This window comes from Xiphophorus maculatus, chromosome 3 (genome assembly GCF_002775205.1).
Source record: "Xiphophorus maculatus strain JP 163 A chromosome 3, X_maculatus-5.0-male, whole genome shotgun sequence".
In the NCBI taxonomy this organism is placed as follows: Eukaryota; Metazoa; Chordata; class Actinopteri; order Cyprinodontiformes; family Poeciliidae; genus Xiphophorus; species Xiphophorus maculatus.
The window spans coordinates 29,482,443-29,493,560 of NC_036445.1; positions in this window are offsets into that span (position 1 = coordinate 29,482,443).

An 11,118-nucleotide genomic window follows, 5' to 3' on the forward strand; every position below is an offset into this window, starting at 1 on the left:
TGGGTCTTCCTGGTGAAGAGACAACTGAGAAACTGCCAGTGTTGCAATCCAAACTTCTGATTTCCCACAGAACGCGTCTGTCTCATTAACACGTGTAATTATATTTTAAGGAACTGATTTTAAACCGTTTGTTTTTAAGAGAGAGAGAAAGAGAGAAAGAGGGGCCTCTTCTGAACAAACTGGAGTTTAGTGGGGGAATACAGGGAGGGTCTTCAGATCCCAGTCCCTTTCCTCTGATTGGATTTAGTCAGGAATACTGTCTCAGCTTTTACCTTCCTGTCTGTCAAAATTTGCTCTGACATTTACTGGCTGCATCCCGCCCGTGTTCCTGCATTTCATCGGGCGCTGCAGCTATCTGAAGCACAATGACCGCGCTGCTATAATAGAAAGGTCTCATTGTAAATATGATAATTCCATCAGACGCGGTAATCAGGTTGGGATTGAGTGACATGCGTGCAGATCGCAGCCCGAGGAACGCCTTGTCCTTTTGTTTTGTTTTTATTAGTGAAAATGTCAAAGCGGTGGAAATGAAATGGTGGGAAAATTTGGCTTCAAAATTCTTTTATTATCCATATGCTTCGGTACTTGCTGAAACGTTAACCTTTAAATTTACTGGAATTTTTAAAAATCTGTTCCCGTATTTGTTGACATTTTAGTGCAGAGCTACAAAATAGACAGTGTTATTCTTGGATGATTCAAAGACTTACCATAAACCCCGTGTAAAGCAAGTGCCATCACACAAAGTTAATATTCTTAACCTCTGGCATAGCACTGTGACCTTTAATTGAATCCCAGACAGAGTGCTGTCTGTGCAGAGTTTGCATGATCTCCTCCTACATGCATAGGTTCTCTGGCTGCCTCCTGCAGTCCAAAGACATGACTGTGAATTGATTAATTGGTTACTCTCCATTGTCTTTAGGTGTGAGTGTGTGTGGACTTGTATTTGTTATCTTGTAAGGACAATGTACAACCTAGCATGTCATGAGGACTGACTACTATTCATAAGGAGCAGTGGTGTTTTAGGGTTTAGGGTTAGGTTTAGAACTAGCATGTGAATTGAGTTTAGGTCAGGCTGACGTATGTACATGTAGTGGTTAGGTTTAGGGTAAGGGTCAATGTTTGGCTATAGAACAAAAAATAAAGGGAAGTCAATGCAAAGTACTTGTGAAGATAGAAAGACATACTATGTGTGTTTGTTTAGCTATTCTTCTTTGGACTATTTTTGGCAGATTTGTTAACCTGAAGACCGATGGATCTTATGGGGACCAAGGTCCGGCCCTATTACACTGAACCTCCTTGTTCTGGATTAGGTTTATGGTACCATGTGAAATGAACGGAACTCATTACAAAGTCTTAATATAGGTAGAAATACAAACCTATATTAGGGTTTGTAAAACCTTGTTTTTGATACAGTGTGAGGACTATTTTCCTAACAAATACATTGTAGACCAACTGCTGCTTATGGAGTCCAAAACCCAGACTCAACAAGAAGAAGTGCTGTTTTGGGATTAGGGATTAAGTTTAGGACAAAGGTGTCAGTTGAGTTTATGTCAGATTTAGGGTTAGGCTTGTAGTGGTAATGGTTAGGTTTATGGTAAGGGTCAGTGTTAGGCTGTAGAAATGAATGAAAAATGAATGAATGGAAATCAGTGCAAAGACCATGTGAAGATAGAAAGACACTATGAATTTGTGTGTGTGTGTGTCTACCTTTTTTGGACTATTCTGGCATATTTTCTATCCTTTTGAAGGCCAAAGAGCCTTATGGGGACCTAAGTCTGGCCCTACTATGGTTGTGTTGGGTTAGGGGTTAAGTTCAGAGTTATGGTGTGAATTGGATTTTGGTTTAGGTTAGGTATAGCAAGGGATAAGGTTAGATAAAAGGCTGGGTTAGCCATAAATGCAATTACTGTGATAAATATAACACAATACAAAATCCTAATATGGGGAGAAATACAAACTTGTGAGAGTGTGTGTTGCCCTGTGATATTGTATTTCAGCAAGAAGGCCGTTTAAAGTGCTTTACATGGTGTTCAGATTGTAAGGATGATGCATCAAGGAGGTGAAAATCTGGCTTCTTTCTCTTTGAAAATCAGTTTCTTTAAATAAAACCAGATGATGTATATATCCTGTGTTCATTCTGCAGCTAAAAGGGTAAAAGAACCACATCAGGTCACTGGAAAACAAATTTAGTCTTGGATGGCTGTAAAATGACTCACTTGCTTTTGCGGCTCCTGCTACGCCATGTCAGAATGAAAAGCATGGAATCCAAAGGCAGGATGATTTCTGGGAGCAAATATATTCAACAGAGCCAGACAAAGATCCACAAAGAAGGGGAAGTGGGAAGCATCAGGAGACTCAAACGGACTGGCTCCACATCTTGTATCTTTTGTTTCTGCAGCAGAGAGACAGAATAATGTTCCACCTGAGTTTGCAGGGGGTCATCCAGCATTTATCAATTCTCTTTGTTTTTCTTTTTTTTTTGTGAAAAAAAAATAGAAAGAAATAAAAGAGATTTTTCTGTTGCCTTGGTTACCATTATGCTACCCCCTACCTGCAACACACACAGACACACACACACACACGCACACGCACACACACGCACACACACACACACACACACACACACACACACACACACACACACACACACACACACACACACACACACACACGAACACTTCCAAACTTGTCTTGTTCTCTGCTTGCTGATGGTTTCTCTGGGGATGAACCATTTCAGAATCTGCTTCAAAGCAACAACTCTAATTATACAGAGCGGGGCTCGTTTATTGGCACCCAGGGTAAAAGATGTGTAATAACAAAAAAACCTTCAGATCAAGTCCTATTTATTATTGAAATAGTATAATGTCACCCTGAAAATTCTAGAAAAATCCATCTCTTGATTTGAGAAAATGAAGGAATAAATATCTCAAATTCTTTAAGCAAAAACACAGAAATGCATTTCAATACAATGTGTTTTATGTTATGTTTTTGAGTTGGAGAAGCACACCAGAGAAACATCTTAGGACCATGTAGTCTCCATAACAACCATTAGGGTAAACGCTGCTAAGTCCTTTATTGGTGATTTGGGAAAAAAAAGTGTTTTCTGTTCAACCATCACAATCATAAACCTGTAGAGTTTATCTATTTGCAACATATCCAATCTACTGGAAATTTAATTGGAAACTCAGGGATTTGTGAGATGAGACAAAGATTGAGACAAACATTTAAGGGACAAACAGCCACGGTTTGCCCTGGTATCGAACGAATGATAAATATATGAAAAGCACCTCGTTCTGGTGAGATAAGCAAAAAAAAAAAAAAAAAATACTCCAAATGCTCCTGCTGTGGTTAGATAAACAGTACATAAAAAAGTTAACATACTCAAACCCCCACCTGCAAATAAGACAAAAGGAGTAAACCATCAAAAATTAAAGCAAACAGAAAATAAAAAATAAGCACAGTTAAGAATATATTAATCTGTTATGAAGTGAATAACAAAGATTAATGTAAACAACTGCACACCAAAAACAGAGCAATTGAAAAAGTTACATTTCTCACCAAAAAAAACAAACTTTTTTTGCTGCTTAATTACTGAATAAATAGACACATGAGCTACAACAAAGTTATTTACTGTTTTTAATCTGCTATTCAGATTATTTTACCATCAGATTGGTTCAAAGTGATATTCTACCCATTCAGCTGAACCCCTGATCATCCATCAGGATGAATGACCTTCTCTGAACTGTGGATGCTGACATTAGTGTTATGGACATTAGTGTTGTTGCTTGTGCGTCAGATTTACAGGCGAACCAGAAACACAAATACAACGGTTTCAGTTGTATGTAGAAAAAAGTAATACATTAAGCTGGGTTAAAATATTTGACGAATTAAAATCAGTGTAATAATTAATGGGAATTAACCCGTTAAAGCACTTGTCAAAAACAATTATTTCTTTATTTTACCCCAACCCCTCCTTCACTTAATAAATACATTTTAATTAAGGTTCCATGAAAAGCTTGGTGTTGGGGTTGATAGGCTCATTTCTGGATTTATTTATTCCACAAATGAAACTGATGCTAGTTGTCATCGTTGGTTGATGATGACCTTCATCTTGTATGGGCTGATATTTAATGATGTTTTGGGACACTGCATTGTTCCTCATTTTTAGAACTTTGATTATATGTCTCTTAGTTTTTATATCATGTCTTTTTTTTTCTTTTTATAACATTAATCGCCCTTTGGGACTCGAACGAACCTGAGCCTGGACCTGAACCTGAACCAGTCCATTTTCATTCATCCAGCCCTCCCCCTGCAGGGCGCGTCAGCTGGAAGCACTTTACAAAACAACAAAAACAGGAACTGTGATTGTCAATTAAAAGTGACAGATTTTGTCCTACTCGATTATATTTACCAGTTGTGGCAGACAGAATGTGGAAATGATAGAAAAACTCCCCAGTTTTCCACTCAAAGTTGCATTCCACCCATACAGAGGTGACATTTATTAAGAAACATATTAAGAAGAATCACATCCAAGTATTGGCATGTTGCATATTTATAAGTTCCCCTGCATTCCCTTTCCCCTGCACCTCCTTCTCTCAGACATTTATCTAAATAGAAGCTCTCTAATTAATGTGTCTGGCGGCCTTATTATTCTTTGAGGGTGATATTTTCCTGTGATGAAAGGCAGAGAAGGTCAATTTTAACAGAGACCCATGGGAGAGATGAGGACGAGCACAGACCACGTGTGTGTGTGTGAGGTCGGTGTGTATCTCTGTGTGTTTGATTACCTGTGGGAGTGTGTGTGTGTGTGTGTGTGTGTGTATGTGTGTGTGTGTGTGTGTGTGTGTGTGTGTGTGTGGCCTTCAACCAAAGAGAGAGAGTTCAGCATGTGGTTGGATGGTGTTTGGCCTTTGTGTGCATGTCAAGTTGTAACACCACTCTGCTTCAGTTCAGGACCTGTTGAAAGGACATTTAATATTAGCAATATATTAGCCGTCACACAGCAAGAAACATGAGGAGAAATACTGTGGTTATTTCTGTTTCAAATACCCAAAGTTTGCCTAGAAACTTTCCTTTTCCTTTCACTCAAAAAATTGAGCACTGTTAAAATGATATCAGGGGGAGATGTGTGTCCTACATCATTCTTAACGTAAAAAACAGCAATGCTCAAACATCTTAAGAATGTGCACTTAAGATGTCTGAATATGCAGAACACTATTTGTGAAAGGAGAGTCCAATAAACAAGGCTGTTGATCAAAATAAAGGGCAGCTTCTCAATTGCCAACAATTGCAACTGAGAACATGAAGGAATCACTGCACTCTATTGGCTTATTTATTGTTCACTTCACAATATAATATAATCATAATATAAGAATACCAGCGTGGCAACCAACCTGCTGCAAAACAAGAGCAGAACACAACCTGAACAGAGCTCTAAATATTCTGTAGGGCTTGATATGAAACTCAAGGATAACCAGCTAAAAGTATTACAGTGACTCTGGCCTGGTCTAAGGTAAGCATCTATCCACGACTGTTTTATTTATTTATTTTTTCTGAAAGAGCTCATTATAAACACCTGAATAAACAATAGTTGCTCAATGTCATTAAAGCTGTATTTATCCTGCCAAGTTCAGCAAGACACAAATCCAGGTTTACTTCTGATTTCTGAAGCCTTGATATCGCAATTGGCTGAAACCTCCAGTAATGAGATCTGCAATTAGCACTGGCCAATCAATGGGGTAATTGCAGAGCAAGACTGATGGACCGAGTGCAGAGGGGAGGGGTCTGCTTCATATTGATTTCCCCCCCCCAAACCAATTAGATGGTTTCAACCACTTTGGCTTGCTAGTCCCCAGCCATCTGCTTGCAGCATGCAGGGAGAAAGAACACACAGTTATGAAGGACAGACCACTGCCTCCCAGTCTGGATCCATACCTTTGTCAGAAAGTTGACCAAATTTAGACTTTCACAAAATATTATATGTATTGCGTTGATTGTTATAGACCAGATCTGGTAGAAAAATTCCAAAACAAAGCCAGACGTAGCTAAAACCCCCCCAGAAAAACAAACATTTTTAACACAGAAATACAGGCTTAGTGAAAAGTATGTTAATCAAAGGTTGTTATTTTCAAAAGGTACATTTAATCCAATAAACACACCTTATTTGAACTCATTTCCTAATTTATTGAGCGTGACTTATAAGAATTAATTGTAGCCCTGGCTACCAGTCTAGCTGTTAGCAGGTTTTCACACTTCTCTGTAATAACTTGAAGAATGCATTTTTTTCCTAATGTATTGTAAAGCCTCTTTCTCTCTTTCTGTCTCGATGAAGTCACCTTGTCCTCATTATGCCACCTATGATGATGTAAACACACAGCCCCACACAGGTCCAGTATGGATTTACAACATGTCTTTTTCCATTTAGGCACTCCTAATGTGCAAAAGGCCAGCCTCCTCCCCAGGTAAGAGCCGTTAATGTGTGCAACCTGTCCATCCAAGCAGAATAATAAACCCACTCGATTTCTTTACAACAGCAGCATATTTTCTTTTTTTGTCTACCTTTTCTTTCGGAGACTAAAATAAAATAAAAAAACAAACAAAAAAAAAACGTTTTTCTTCTTTTCACAGAAACACTAAATGGACCTCTCTCTAATTACAACGACCTCCTCTGAAAAGGTTGAGCCGTAATTGGAAAACAGCCCCAGAGTACAGGCCATCTTCAGTACAAGTGGCTGAAATAAAGGGGAGAGATGAGGGATAGTCAAGGTGACTGAATTCGGGCAAAATGGAAGGAGTGATGGAAAATAAAATAACAGTTTTTCTTCTTCTTCTTGATCTCCTTCTTCTTCTGCAGTCTGTTTGGTGCATATTTCAGAGTGAAAATAGGCTGTTTAAATACACTACAGTCATCATCTGGCCTATTGGGAATATGCCAATCAATTTTTATTAAAATAATGTAGAATTCTAATTTAAGAAATATCTGTCAACACCAATGTTTTGAAAAGTTTCAAAACTGTTCAGAAATATTTCAAGTTATAAAAAAAACATGTTCATATAACAATGTTATAAAACTGCAATTCCAGAATTGTTTGTTGATTAAAAATAATTCTGGGATAATACTGATCAGTTCTCATTGATCCAGGTATACTGTATATGTTGCTGTTTTACAGAAGTGACAGTTTATCAGCAACACAGAATTATGAATGTTGAAATAACTTTATATTCACTTATGTCACTGTTACAATAACCAGCAGAAAATATAGTGATAAAATAAAGTTTGTTTAATATGAATCCTATGATTTAACTTAGGTTTAACTGATGTTTAGTTTTAAATAAAAGGAAACATATTATATTACACAGTACTATAAAAAATAATCTATTCTGACCTTTGGGATCAGTCCTGGATTTTGGTGGTAAAAACTCCGTTGGGAAGGTTCATCACTGTTTGATGTTTTCTGGATTTTTGTTCTCACTCAGGCCTTGGAAATGGCTTCGTAACCTTGGAGACAGAAAGATGTGATTGACTGTGTTCTTGAATTTCACTAGTTTGTTTAGAGGTGTTTCTTTTTAAGACCTTTCTGCCTACTTCGCATCGTCAGAAAAGCTCTATTGAAGTGGTTCCTTGATTGTTCAGGTTTGGCAGTAATCAGGCTTGGGTGTGTCTGCTGAAACTGAACTCTGTTTTCCAAACGAGATCAATCACATCTGATTCATGTTTTACCAAGGGGACTAATTACATTTTCATACATGGCAGGCTGGGTTGGATAGCTTTTTCTCCTATAAATGAGATCCGATCTTGTTTTCTTTGTCTGAATATGAAATGTATTTGGTCATTTAAAACTTGACAAAAAAGCAGAAACAAAAAAAAAGAGAAAAAAAAAACCATGGGAAATTTTTTTCAGAACCAATCCAGGTGCAAATTTGGACAAAAAAAAAAGGCAATTCAGTTACTATTATTCATTATATTTGTGAGCTACATTTCTCTCTTACTTTGCTACTTTGCTGTGAAAATTTCCAGAGTAGCTGCATTTTCAGTGACCACTGAAAATGTGCAATTTGTTATTTCGAAAACAAATTCACTTCATGGAAACATGGCAAATTCAAAAGCAAAGGGTTTGGCACTATGAGAAGGTGTTTTTTTTTGTTGGCCATATCGAAATTGGTTTATTTCACAACACCTTTTACTCGTCACATGAGTCACATGATTAACAGCTGGATGTTGCCACGGGAGCAAACGAAGAAGAAGAAGACAACAGGAAGTATGTTTTGGTGCAGCTTTTTTAAAATGTCTTATCACATGAACAAACTTATTCATTTGATTTAAATTGTGTTTCTTATTGAATAGAAACAGCAATTGAGAAATTGTGTTTTTTGCCCACATTTCTATGGGAAAATGTCTATTGAGAGTCAAAGGATTTTTCTATTCCATTCTAAATCAGTGTAGCTTTGTTAAGATTATCATTACCATCTTATTCCAAGCCCAAGCCTCCAATATGCTTGACTTTTTGCCTGTTGTCTGGCGCTCATGATGCTTTTTTTTATTATTCAAAAGACTAATTTAAAGCATATCTGCCAAATCACTTTTTATAAAGTGTGCAATATAAACTGCAGCGCTCTCTAAGGGAGCAGAACTGAGGCAGGAAAAGATGGTAATTGCAGTAGGAAATTAAAAAGTACTTTTAGATAAGTTAGACGTTTTTTTTCCAGTCTGTTTTCATTCCCACAATGAATCTAAATGTTTTTTAATTTTATTTCAGCAGCCAAATTAGCATACGCTATACCTGCGTCCGCTCTTTTCATTACCAAACTAAAAGATTTTAATCTATTGTTTGTTTTTTTTTGTTTTGTTTTACATTCATTTCACCCAGCAGACTCATCAGAACATGGCAGACATACTGAGAGACACACACAAACACACGCACCCACACACACACACACAAACTGCACTGTCTGTCTGTCTATGCTACTCATCCTTCTCTCTCCTCTGATTTTCTTCCTCAGAAACCGTCACAATGGTGCTGGCAGCGAGAAGAGAAAACTGCTTCCTTAAGCACACTCTCTCGGCTCCTTTTTGTCTTCAACAAAGCCGGTTTATTAATCCAAAGGAGGACGTGAAGAGAAGGGAAGAGGAGAGGCAGAGAAAAAAAGGAGAGGGTAGTGGGGGAGAAGAGAGCGAGCACAAAAGCAAGTCAAAGCAGTTTTGAATTTCATCTCATTTTTTCCCCCCCCCCACCTTTCTTTGAGAACTCAGGGGTGAAGTGGAAAAAAAGAAATCAATTATGGAGCACACCTGAATATTATTTCGAGCACCCAGCCACCCACTCGCTGCCTGTCCCCTAGAAAACCAAATTACTCAGCAAACTTATCGCTTGCTGTAGCAGGTTTGGTATTAAAGAAAACAATCAAGCGGGCTCGGATTAATCTCTGACGGGCGCCTTATCTTTAACTTGCACCTTTGTTATTTTCTGATGAGTTGCTTTTTTCCCCCCCGCCGCACCCGCCACATTGTACCATACCTCACTGCCCCCTTTCATTTTCTCTGTTGGCCACGGCGGAGGACCTTTCAGTTTATTAAAAAACCCTTTATTTGTGAAGAACAAAGAGGAGGCGAAGGCAAACAATAAGGTCAGGCAATCTCCTTTCTGCCAGCAGTCGCTCACCTGTTAGGTGGAGTGTTATCAGTGCTGGGGAGGGAATCGCTGTAGGTGAGGGAGACGGGCGGGACGGCGGAATCCGCTGCTGTTGCATGGGAGGAAAAAAGGCTGATTGACACGTATCAGCCTGCAGCCTCGGACCTGTTGGCTGCTTCATATCAGAGGAAACAGTCCGCCGCTGCACACCTGCAGGGAGCAGGGGTTCCACCAGCATCATTTCCCTACACTGTAAAAAACAATGAGTGTACTTCACAAAAAGAAATGTATGCAAACTCATTGCTCCCCTGCAAAAAAACAAAAAAAAAAGAAAAAACCCAACACGTTTTCAAACCATAAAATGTTTGTATGTGAAAGCTGCACATCTTCAGTTTACACAGCTTGGCTAACTTGATCATTCGGAGTAATTTAACTCATCTGTTAGACCTAAAATGGTTTTAGCTTTCATTAAATTAACGATGCTCTGTGAGGCCGAAGCTTGCAAACTGCTGCTCAGAGGAGGAGCCTCGACTTCAAAGGCGGAGCTAGGTCCACCCAGGCGTTTTGCACAGCTGAATGGTTGCCTTGGAGATTAAGGTATTTCTCAAACATGCATGAAATAATCAAGGTAACACACCAGGTATGTTTATGATGAGGGAACAACATTAACATGACCTAAAGCTAAGAAAAAAAAAATCAGCATAAGTTATTATGCTGTGATCAATAGTCCACAGGGGTAATTGCCTGAAAACTACAAAACCACAAAAAAACTCTTTGTGGGAAATAACAGGTCTTGAATGGAAGTGAGCATGAATGGTGAGACGTTTTCCAGAAAAATGTTGACATTGAAGGTTTGAACAGTAAATCCAGAGTGATGGAGAACCAGAACGGATGGTGAGTACCAACGTTTTCCTTGTAGGTTGGTGGCTTTGTGGATGGTCTCAAGCTTAAGTTAGCAATTTTTCGAGGTGAACCAATGAGCAGAATGCAGATTATGTCGCTCATAAAGGTCAGTTTCAGGTGAGAAACTGGTGATTGTTCAGGAAGATACTAGAGATTGTACAGGAGGCAACTTGAGTTGAGTTTAGTATGGGGAACAGAGACACCAGAGATCAGCAGCTCATATAACCTGGAATGGGCTTAAAAATAAAGAATATATACATTCATCTACTGTCTTTACCTGCTTTTTCATGAAGGTACGTGGTGGGATAGGGTCTATATCCAGAGGGATTAGGGTGACAGGTGGGGAAAGGTCACTAGTCCATCAAAGGAAGAAATAAATATGTAATAATATATGTTTTTCTATTTTTTAAATATAATTTTGTGACACAAAGTGTGAAATATTCTGTGGTCATACTTTTTGTCCAACAACTGCATCACCTTTGCCACATGCATTGATTCAGTTTGGGCTACGTGGAAACTCAGTTAAATGAGGACGTTTATTTTTTATTAGAATTAATCAGACAATGGGAAAAAAACAAACGTTTTA